The sequence below is a fragment of the Trichechus manatus genome, unplaced genomic scaffold (assembly GCF_000243295.1).
Source record: "Trichechus manatus latirostris isolate Lorelei unplaced genomic scaffold, TriManLat1.0 scaffold00119, whole genome shotgun sequence".
In the NCBI taxonomy this organism is placed as follows: Eukaryota; Metazoa; Chordata; class Mammalia; order Sirenia; family Trichechidae; genus Trichechus; species Trichechus manatus.
The window spans coordinates 1,261,802-1,272,741 of NW_004444055.1; positions in this window are offsets into that span (position 1 = coordinate 1,261,802).

Consider the following 10,940-nt stretch of genomic DNA (forward strand, 5'->3'; position numbering starts at 1 on the left):
GGGACATAAAATGATACTCGTGAAGAGTGTGCTTCTTAGCTCAAGTAGATACATGAGACTAAATGGGCAGCTCCTGTCCAGAGGCGAGATGAGAAGGCAGAGAGGGTCAGGAGCTGGTTGAATGGACACGGGAAATCCAGACTGGAAAGGCGGAGTGTGCTGTCACAGTATAGGGAGAGCAAGTAGGCTCACAAAACAATGTGTGTATAAATTTTTGTATGACAGACTAACTTGAATTGTAAACTTTCACTTAAAGCACAACAATTAAAATAAAATAAAAAGAGCTACAGCTACTAACCAAAAGGCTGGTAGTTCGAGTCCACCAGGTGCTCCTTTGAAACACTATGTGGCAGTTCTACTCTGTCCTATAGGGTAAATATAAGTCAGAATCCACTCAAAGTGTTTGGTTTATTTTTTATCAGCCTCTGACACATCTGTCATATTGTTATCTGACTTCTCATCTGTAAATCTACCACCTGCCTCCTCCAGATCACACAGAAACAGCAGATGCTCAAAAAATTCTTGGTCGTCAATTAAACTCTGAGCAACTCTGGAATGGGCAGCTTGAAATGCAAAACTATTATTAATACCTAGCTTTTTGCACAGGTGAGACTCTTGATATTCTGGTGTGTAGCTGATTTTTATAAATCAAATTAGGTTAATTATTAACCAGAAATTCACTGTGTGAAACAGGGGCTGTTGTCCTCTCTGGCTTCTAAACTGGATACATACAGATAGATGTCATGGCAAAAGAAAACAGCAATTAGCAGATTCATAAATTGTCTTCATGTTTGCAGCTACAAGACTGGATGTTAGTGTGCTTGTCATGAATGCTGTGTGTATCCATGACACATCATATTAGAAGATTAAGAAGAGATGTGGAGATTGCCAGTAGCCAGAGCAGCTAATTCCCCATTCTGAAGGGTGATGAAAATAAACCTGAATGGGAGGCCTCTGTCTGCATATTTAGAGACATAAAAATCATTTCAAAAGTTATAGCCCTCTTTAAAAAAGAGGAGACCTCCCCCACCAAAAAGAAGATAAAGAAATGTTACAGATCTTTAAGCTCTTAAGAGAGCAAATAGAGGTTTCTACTAAAGTAGGACAGATTTCAGCTAGACATCTGAAAAATATCCTAAATATTAGGAAAGATTGTGGCTTTCCCCACCCAAAAACTGAGGTAGCAATGATGGCTTATGGTTTATAATTATGCACACACATGATCTGCTTATTAAAAGGGATAAAAAAGGCTAATCAATAAAAGGCATTGTTCTTTAGTGCACAGCCCTTACTCAGTGTAAGTGGTGATCTTAAGTATTGCACAAGAATGGTTTCTTGTAACAGAACTGTCTGTGCTAACTAGAGGTGCTACTGAAGCCCTGCCTCTTAACCTTTCTTCTCAGGGCTTGTATCTGAATCCCTTGTTCACTAACCTGATAACTCCCTCACCACAGCTTATCTTTGGTTTGGTACCATCTCAATCTTTCTGAATCACCAGTCACATTGAGAAAGCACCCAGCACTGGCTCAGCCCACTTGTTAGTATGTTGCTATTTCACCATTCCTCGGGTATCCTGGCATATATACAACTATAGCTATGACAAGGCTGCCTATAATAACTTCAGCTGTTGGACTCATTATTCAAATGCTGAAAACTCTTTCATAATTATACAAGCATAACTACAAACTGGCATAACCTGGCAGATAAACCACCTTTGCAAATATAATGAATGACATTCTCTCTGGTCCATTTACAGGGAACTATATGTTTCAAATAACTGTTACCGTGCCATGGCTTTTAGCCAATGGCTTCCTCAGAATCTTCAACTAATGCCTTTTAAAGATAGTGAAATAAGATTTCTAGGGCATTAAGCTAGAAAGTAAGGGCATCCTTATTCAGTACGATGGGAGTGTTTTTTTGTACCTTCTTTAGAATATTTACATGCCTGTAGAATCTGTATCTTGCAGTTACAGAAAGCTTACATATAAGCTTATAAGGGTCATTACATATAAGGGTCATTTCCAGTATAAAACAGGTCAATACCTTTCCATAGATGAGGATTTGAAACTGTGAGCAATCATCTAACAGAAGTTTTTTAATTAAATTTCTAATTAAGAATAATTTAATCTGCATATCAAGCAGAAATCAGGAATATATCATTCATATATCACAAAGCTTAGAAAAAGTATATCATAACTACATAGTTCAGAGGCATAATTTGTTGCTTAAAGTATTACAAACAAACAGCATTTCCCCTGATTTCAAGATCAACAGGAAGATTCTGACATTGTACCAATTACTTAAGGTCACTGGGTTTATGAATCATAGAAATCGAGAGCAGGTATGATTTTGAGCGATTATCTAGCAACAGCTACATTTTATGGATGAAGAAATAGATGCCCATAAAGCTTAAAGGACTTGTGAAAAAGACAGGCCAGACTTCTCCAGTCTGACTCTACTTGGTTCTACTCTTGTTCTTGTTGTTTTTAGCTGCCATTCAGTCAGCCCCTGACTGATGGCAACACCACGCACAATGGGATTTGACCATTGTGATCCATAGGGTTTTCATTGGCTGATTTTCAGAAGTAGATCACCAGATCTTTCTTCCTAGTCTGTCACCTCCACTGAAACCTGTTCAGCATCACAGCAACACACAAGACTCCACTGATAGATGAGTCGTTATTGTGCGTGAGGTGCAGTGACCGAGAATCAAGCCAAGGATGCCCTCATGGAAGGCAAGAATTCTATCACTGAACCACCCCTGCCCTGGGTTCTACTCCTACATTCTCCATTTTCGAGCTGCACATCAATAGCAGAGAATGGTTTTCCATATATGCTTTGAAAAACTAATAACTAGAAAGATGTTAAAATGATAGACCTTTATAAGCACTCCTAAAAGAAACCAAGGATTGTAATTCTGACTTCAAAATAACCCAACTGCTGTTAACAAGTGCTGAACAACAATTTTTTGCTCATCTGTTACTATTTAGTGCCATTAAAGACAAACGAACATTTTCCACTTGTCCCTAACTCATTCCTGTTAACAATGACAAATGACTCATTGAGAAATGACTTTTGACAGTTTCCAAATGCCTGGTGGGTTATTATAACTGCCTTTTATAGAGTCAAGGGGCAGCCATGCTTAACTCATTGGGGCCATTATTATGTGTAAACTCTGTGGCAACTGCACTTGCCACATCACAGATTTAATTGATTTGAGCAGAAAGCCAGGTAGACCAAAGTTACGTGCTCACAGACTAGATGCCTCACCCCAGGCAGGAAAGAGAGATGCCTGCTCTTAACTCAAGGAAAACCACATAAGAAAGTATTAGATGGATGGGAACAATTCCATTACTGATACTACAGCTGAGTCGCAAGAGCATGACCTACAGACAAGGGACCCTTGCACTTTCATTTCTATATACAAAAGCCTGCATATATATTTCTAAAGAAATATCCCAAATACAATCCTTTGAGTCACAAGATTTTAGAGCTCAGCCATATTCTTTCATAGGCGAGTAACAAGATCCAGGAAGTCTAAGGCATTTACTCAAGATCATAGAATACGTTAGCAACAGAACTGAGAGGAGAACCCACTTCTCCTGATACCCATTCTACTTTCTACATTCTACTTCTTTTCATTACACTTATAATTCCTAATGACTTTTTAATACTTTTAATATTTCTGTGTGTTAAAATCATTTTACATGATGGCAACATTCAGATTCCTAATTGGATTCAAATCTATTCCCAAAGATTCTGTATATGTAAATTATTATTGTTACTTATTACCATAACTTCTCCTTTTTTTCTCTTCATTAAGAAACTAGCTTAAAACAGTGACAAATTTATCACTATGACCAATTGCATTAATATTGCCTGAACTGAAATAAAAATCATTTTGTCAGAGTGAAAGGGATATGAGGGAAATATTTTTCATTTTCTTTTTTAAAGTTTTAAAGTTATAATGATTACCTTTGGAAATATTGCTTATGCTGTCACTGTGAAAATTATTATGGGGGTCTTTCTAAGGAAAAAGGAGGACCTGAATTTAAGATTAACTTTAAGTTAAAAAGGAGAAGCAGAGAGATATGATCAAAGGCAAAATCAACCCTAAGGGCTTCAGGTTCTCTGAGTAAAATTGTTCTCTTCCCAAACATCTCATTAGTTAGAATAAAGCAAATATACTGTTCTGTACCCAGCCAGCTACAATCAAAGCATGACCTTGTCTATCAATGAAACAGGAATTTCCATAAATTGATAAGAACAACCTGTTCTGACAAGAGGTCAAATGTGTCCTTTTTAAAAGTTTGTTAAAACTTCTATTAGTAAAATTTTCTCTTCTTTTATTTCCAAAAAGTAGATGATTAAGTCCATAGTGCTGAAGAAAAATGTCCTACTGAGTCACAAAGCTAAGAACATCTAGAGTCACTATGCTAATATAAGGTTTTTTTTCTTCTGGAGATTCACACCTATGATGATTCACAACTTCCCACACACACTACGGGGATGAGGGGAAAGGGGTATCTACCTCTTCCAGCTAACTATAAAATGCATGGAACCAAAAAATAATAATAATAATTAATAAAACTCTTATGGTTCCTTCAGAAACGTATGAGCAGTTGGGCTCTTTATATTTACATAAATTAAGAGGCTCCCAATTAAATATATTTTAGAATGAGTCACTTGTCGGGTAGGGAAAGACAACATTGTAGAGAGAATACTCCCTCTGATTTTATATTTTTAAACATCACAAAACAAATGCAAACTACATTGCACAGTTAAAGATTATCCCAAAAGATGAACTAAACTTACAAATTGTGATCCAAAAAAATGAATGGCAACTGGCAAGTAGACCCAGCTGGGATGAACATTTAGACATATAGGGTGAGTTTCTGAATACTGTGCTCCTTCCTTCATAAGCAGTAATTTTTCATAAGGAAGCAGGAAGGGAAACTAATATTTATTATGTGCCAGATGTTTTCACAGATACTGCAGGATTCCTTTAAATCTCATTGTAAGTCTGCAACATATGATGTCTCCCCCTCACCTGGCTTTATACAGATAACAAGGGCCCAGACAGGGAAAGGAGAATCAATATATGCTAAAACCAGAAAAACCAAACCTGTTGCCATCGAGTCAATGCCAACTCATAGCGACCCTATAGGACAGAGTAGAACTGTCCGATAGGATTCCAAGGAGCAGCTGGTAGATTCGAACTGCTGACATTTTGGTTAGCAGCCGAGCTCTTAACCACAGTGCCACCAGGGCTCCTATATATAGATATAGATATAGATATAGATACATAGATATAAATATTTACTAACTATCTATTATGTATATTCAGTCAACAAATATTAAATAATTGATTGATTCATTGATTGATTCAGTCCACCTGAGTTAGGAGAATTAAAAATATCCTAAGTTTGCTTAAAACTAAAATAACAAATCTGATATATATGACTTGGAGATAAGAGGACTAAGGGAAGTACAAAACATCTATTTCAGTTCACCTATTAGAGCATCAAGTTTTATTGATTATGCATAGCATACATAACAATGAACTAGTTATTCAGAATCCATATTTTTGTATGACATTTTCTGACATTCTCCACTGCCCATTATGGCAACCACTAGTAATAAGGGGCTATTTAATTTAAGCTTAAATTAAATAAAATTAAAAATTCAGTTCCTCAGTTACAGTAGCCACATCTCAAGTTCTCAATATAACCCGTTGCTATCAAGTCGACTTCACCTCATAGCGACCCTATAGGACAGAGTGGAACTGCCCTATAGGGTTTCCAAGGCTCGTGATCTTTATGGAAGCAGGTTGCCACATCGCTCTCCCACAGAGTGGCTGGTGAGTTCAAACCACCAAGTGATTAACCAGTGTGCCACCAGGGCTCCTTTTCTATTGGATAAAAAAAGAAATCATAGCCATCAAGTCAATTCTGACTCATAGGGACCCTATAGGATGGAGTAGAACCACCCCACAGGATTTCCAAGGAGAAGTGAATTCGAACTGCTGACCTTTTAGTCAGCAGCCAAGCTCTCAACCACTGCGTCACCACGGCTCCTTTCTACTGCATAGCACTGTTATGTTCTTAACAATCTAAATTAGAGAAGGAATTTAATCCAGAATTTAGTGTCAGACATTTCTGGAAAACATAGTACTTTACCTTTGTGTAGCACTTCATGATTTTCCAAAGACTGGAAGAGATTATTTACCTGATCATGCTAAAATTATCCCCATACTGTGGAGCAGGAATCTGAAATGTAGATAAGTTCAGTGACTGTCAAAGTCCCATGTTAGTACATGAGGGCAGGGAGGAGAATTCCAGTCTCCCAGTACCACATTTTCAGGACATGGTGCAAAAGCACATACCTGAAGTCAGACAAATGTGGCTTTGAATCCCAGCTCCAATACACACTAATTCTGTGACATGGAACAAGTATTTAACTTTTGTGAGCTTTAACCTCCTCATCTGAAAAACCGCGATGATCATGACAACCTCCCATCATGTAACTGGGTAGCAGCAGCCCGACTCCTCAACATTGAGCAGCGTTTTTCTTTTTCTTTTTTAATCTTAGTAAAAAACAATTTTAATTTTATATTCCACAAATAACATCAACAGAAGTGGCTCACAATTTAGGAAGCTGATTTCAAATACGATGACATTTCCAACTGTTATATATACTCTCCTCCCAGCTGCTATATTTGTGCTACCTCAGAATTGTTGTCAGAATTAAATGAGAATTTAAATAGCACATAAAATCTGACATGTAGATGTTCAGTAAATGCTAGATCCCTCTTCACTTTCCTTCTCTTCCCTAACTCCCTTTAAGGCTGTCTGGTCTCTACCTATGACACCACATGATTTAGGAAGTCTAGATTCTATCCTGAGTGGATAAATGACTTAGAAAGCTTATTTACAATCTGATAGTGTAATATATATTTTCCATAAGAATACATATTACACATTATAATAGAAAGCAGTAGAAAAGTAAGATTAAATATTCAGAAATTTATAGGAAGTTTTAAGGATGTATCTATTCCAAATATTGGTTATCTAGCTAATAGAGAAATATATTCTGATTTTTTTTTTTATCTTTGGCTTAGGAAAGCATCACAGGATGAGCCTAATGAGGGTGTGTCTTCCTAATTATGTTAGGTTCAAGATATTAAATTTAATCTATATACCCTAGATCAATGACTTATAATTCTAGGTCAACTGTGGGTTCTTTGGGCAATTCCGTTTTAATTCACTTTAATTTTTCAAAATCATATTTGTATTGTATTGCTTCTCAAAAGTGTTCTGAAACAAAGAAATGAGTCCATCCTCATGGAAGTGAATGCTTTGAGCATCCTTTGGCTCATCCTGGGACCAGATGGCCTGAGAATAGGCTAAAAGATACAAATCTTAAAATGCTTGCCAACAATCTGCCCATGGATAGCAATATCTAACATTTTACCCTTTAGAGCCTATAGAGGCTCCATATGCAACATTTCGTTGGAATCTGATACCAACCCTATAAAGCCTGAAGTAGGGCAGGTATTATCCCATTTTTCGAGGTGAGGAACTTGAGAATCCAAGAGATTACATGACACAGATAATTATAAAATTAGAATTCAAGTAGTTGTACCCATCTGATGGTTTTTCTATTACCCAAACTACCAAATTAAGTGGCACTGTCATTAGAATAGGCCTGAACACAGTACCTGCATTTCATCTATTAAATCAAAACCAGTGTAGAGAGTAGCCACATGGGCCAAACCAGAGACAGCCAGTAATGGAGACCAGAGAAACCCACAGAGATCAGACAGGCAGAGTGAGGATATCAGATTGGAAAAAGTGGTCTAGTCCACATCTCTGAGCTTGTGATCACTTCTCTTTCCTTCAGTGTTTTTATTAAGCAACAGGAAGAGATACAGAAAGAATGATTATTGAGTTTACAGATGGCATAAATGTGGAAGAGATGGTGGGTATGCTACGGAACAAATTAGCATTCAAAAAAAATTCTCAATGAGCAATAAGCCAAATCTAACAAAAGGAAACTTTTAGCGAGATAAATGTTAGAGCCTGCATTTGAACAAAAAGAAAAAAATAAACAAAAATGCCTGATGAATTTTTTTTTTAAAAATTGCCATCAAGTCAATTCTGATTCATGGTGACCCCATGTGTGTCAGAGTAGAACTGTGCTTCATAGGGTTTTCAATAGCTGATTTTTCAGCAGTAGATCACCAGGCCTTTCTTCCTAGACACCGCTGGGTGGACTCCAACCTTTCCATTAACTGAGCACATTAACCATTTGCACCACCCAGGGACTCCCTGTTGAGTAGCAGATGGACAATATCTCACTTAACAATGTGTGGTGTGGGTGGAGTGAGAGAGGCTTCCATTAATATTATGCTCGTTGTAAGTTCATGGTGTGATTTGACTGCCAAAAGAAATGCAGCCACAGAATGACTTAGTAAAGGTCTAATATTTGAAGCAGTGAACTCTCTAGTGTCAGACACACAATGGTTTGTTTCCAACCCTGTCCTTTCCTAGCGGTGTAACCTTGGAAAGATCAGCTTTCTCTGTGCCTCAGTGTCCTCATCTATAAAATGAGAATAATATCTACCTCACAAGATGGTTGAGAGGACCTCAAGAGATAATGAATATCAAATGCTTAGCACAAGGCCCGGCATGAAGAAAACAACAAATGAAGATCATTGTTTTAGTATTAGTATCATCCTTGCCATCACAAATGGAAGATCAGAGTTTCATTCTGCTTGGGAATAATCAATCACATCTGGGTATTGGTTTTGATTCTTCAAACCTCACTTATACAAACCTGGTGATAATAAAAATAACAACAAGTACCATTTATTGGAGTATTTGCTCTGTGTCAGGTATTGTATTTTACCTCTTTAACTTAATCTTCACAACTCCCTTTTAAAGTATGTGTCATTATCAACATTTTCCAAATGAAGAAACTGAAACACATAAAGTTAGTGAGTGGTGGAGTTGGGTGTGTCTGACTCCAAAGGATTTTCTCTTCCTCTTCCTCTATGCTCAGAGTGAGAGGGCTTGAAACAATATCTAATAAGAAAGACACATGGAAATATTAAGAATAATCACAAGAATATAGCATTGTTTTTAAATATTGTAAAGCCTGCTACTGAGACCCAAATCAGTAGACCCAAACCTAGGGATGGAAGTTACAGGGGGCAATGGTGCACCTCAGCATAGAATTTTCTCGTAGAGTAATCAAAAGATAGACTAGATTTCTTCCATAGCATCCATATAACCAGTTTGTAGGAATGTTGCCAAAAGTTGTGTTCAAGTATCAGCCAAGCAGTTTTAACAGATGACTTTTGGGGCCCCTTTAAGACCTAAAAAAAAACCGACTATGAATCTATTTAGATCCATGCATCAGGTATGTATAGGCAAAAGGAATACTGAGAGCAGAGAGATCTAACAACTTCAATTACTGAGAATGCTAGCAAACAGTGATCAGCAAGAAAATGTATTAGATACACAACCATAGGGGTTAAGACATGGGATCCCAGCTCCAGAAGAATTCGGGTTCCAGACAAAGAACACAGGAAGGCATCAACATGAGGGAGCATGGTCCACTGTTCTGGCTACTGAGCTACAAGTCTTGGGCAGAAGAAATAAAATGTCTGAAGCTTTGGTTTCGTGGCTCAGAGTAGTGAGTGGCGAAGATTCAAATTCCTGTCTCACCACGGACAAGCCGTTGGTCTTTGGCCAAGTTACATAGTGAATGTTCACTAAATGCTGGTTCAAATTATTATTGTTCCTGAATACAGATCTTGTCCCAGGATATAGGGCAGAGCCAAAGCTACCCATTAGTAACCCCTTTTCAGAAGATTATAACCACACAGAAGTAAGGACTTCAGTAAACCATGGCAACTCTACTTTTAAACCAGAAAATGTAAAAAAGCTCCACTTCTGAAAACTGATACCTACTTACAGAAGTTTCTGAGCTTAAAAAGGATTAATCTTAAATTGTGGTTAGGGCTTCCTCTATGGTTCTTCCTTTAGGTAACATAGCTTATATGTGTAGTTCAATTCAAAGCATATTCGAGAGGGAGCTCTGCAGCCATAGTCTCTATGTTCAAATTCCGTCTGGGTCACTACTAGTTGGATGATCTTGCCAAGTTATTTAAGAGCTCTGAGCCTCAGTTGCCTCATATGTAAAATGAAGATGATCATAGTACCTACTTCAGAGGGTATAAGGATACATAAAGCACTTACAACACACCTGCCTACATAGCAAGGAGCCCTGGAGGTGCAGTGGCTAAGCACTCAGCTGCTGAAAGGTTGGCTATTTGAAGCCACCAACTGCTCTGTGGGAGAAAGATGTGGCAGTCTGCTTCCATAAAGATTACAGCCTTGGAAACCCTATGGGGAAGTTCTAGTCTGTCCTATAGGGTCCCTATGAGTCAGAATCGCCTCGACAGCAATGGCCTACATAGCAAGACTTACCTATAATTGCAATTGGGTTAACTGCCAGGCACAGAAAGGAGCCCTGGTGGTGCAGTGGTTAAGTACTCAGCTGCTAACTGAAAGGTCAGCAGTTTAAACTGACCAGCAACTCTGTGGGAGAAAGATGTGTTGGTCTGCTTCCATAAAGATTAAAGCCTTGGAAACTGTATGGGGTAGTTCTACTCTGTTGTCTCAGGCTGGGTTCTCTAGAAAAGCAAAACTGGAAAAGCACATAAATATATGCAGAAAGAGATTTATATCAAGGAAATGGCTCACATGGTTGTAGAGGCTGGAACGTCCCAAGTCCATGGGTCAAGATAGAAGTGTCTCCTGATTCACGTAGCTGCAGGGGCTGGCAAACCCAAGATCTGCATGTGAGAGAGCAGGGCTCTTGCTCACAGGCTGCAAAAGATCAACGAACCCCAAGACCGGCAGGCAAGACCA